The sequence below is a fragment of the Egretta garzetta genome, unplaced genomic scaffold (genome assembly GCF_000687185.1).
Source record: "Egretta garzetta isolate BGI_Z169 unplaced genomic scaffold, ASM68718v1 scaffold397, whole genome shotgun sequence".
Lineage (NCBI taxonomy): Eukaryota > Metazoa > Chordata > Aves > Pelecaniformes > Ardeidae > Egretta > Egretta garzetta.
This window is the reverse complement of record NW_009260493.1, coordinates 10633561-10634907: the sequence shown is the minus strand read 5'-3', so window position 1 is coordinate 10634907 and position 1347 is coordinate 10633561. Positions and strand designations below refer to the sequence as shown.

Below are 1347 nucleotides of genomic sequence, written 5' to 3'. Positions count from 1 at the left end.
CAAAACTGACCTGCTTTGCTCTTCTGTAGGTAAGTGAATCAACGCTAGGTACAGATGACAGAGAAAACATAAGACACTACAATGATTAAGTAATGATAAGCGATGCTAATTATGACTTTGAATAGGAAACTGTTTCCAACGTCCCAGAAGTCAACCAGACATACTGCTCAAAACACGCAACTAACAGTTCTATGCAAGGTAGCACTGAAGTTACTGTTCGTACATACTGTTTCTTGAAGCCATTGTAAATGACTGAACCGTATCATCTGACATGCCAAACTTTTTAAAAAATTAGTGTACATGGTTCCCAATATCTAAGAATGAAGGTAATTAAGAACCATCTGGACAGCTGGAGGGGACGCCCTTGCAATTCACCCACCAAAGGCGGAGGAGGTCGGCTCCAGCCTTCCCCCACGCTTTGGAGATGCAGGCGCACACGGAAAGCACGGGCCCTTGCAGAGGCTGTGGGGGCCTCGCCGCACAGACAACAGCAGTCCTTTCCTCGTGCCCGTCCCCAGATCGCCAGCAGAATTCAAAAATTCAAATTTAACAGCAGGACAGCGTGACGCTCTCTTCTACCAGGCACGTTTCGATAGGGAGCCCTCGCCCCCAGCCAGTCTCACCTTTGATTTACTGACAGAGGGATGTCAGGGAGGGGTGTCAGCCCTCGCTGGTCAGACTGCATGCAAGACCGCCCTTGCCAAGCATGCCGCGGGCTTGGGAAAGACGGGGTGCAAGAGCTACTACTCCCACAGCACAAGTTAGTTGCATGGGCTTGTAAATCGGTCAAACAAAAGTTACATTTTCATAACACAAAGATAGGAGCGGGAGGGGAGGGGTGTTTAGCTGCTACCTTTCCACATTCAAATTCCCAACTGCTTCAGCTACATCAGCTTTTCCATAAAGCTAATAGGCTTTCCTTAATTTTTAACACTTCTCCAGCTTCACTCCTCAAACTTACAAACTTCTGTAAACCTGTGGGAAAAGAGGGCAGCTGGTAGAATGAAATCCAAGAGATCCCAGTTTTGCAGGTGACAGATAAAGGAATTTAGGAGAGAAGAGTTCACACAACTTTAAATAAACCTGTCACTGTCTAGAGCAGACTCCAGCTTAAAAAGAATGTTCTTATTAAACCTTAGATACGCACGTTGCTAATGTATTTATCCCTCTTCTCCCTACTTTGGGCTAGTAAAGTCTCAAAACAAATCAACAAAAAAAAAAAAAAAGAAAAAAAAAATCCCTGCCATCTATACACCATTTTACATAGCAGTTCTCAGGAACGGGCGTAAGTGAACGGAGGCCCACGGTAAGGAAACGATCCGTGACAAACCCCTTCGGTCCCACCGG

General features: G+C 45.9%; 1 protein-coding gene across 1 annotated transcript in view; it reads right to left on the bottom strand.

Moving 5' to 3' along the window:
• Positions 1 to 1347, bottom strand: part of PTPRK (protein tyrosine phosphatase receptor type K) — a 384122-nt gene that overhangs the window by 382161 nt on the left and 614 nt on the right. The window lies entirely within an intron of this gene.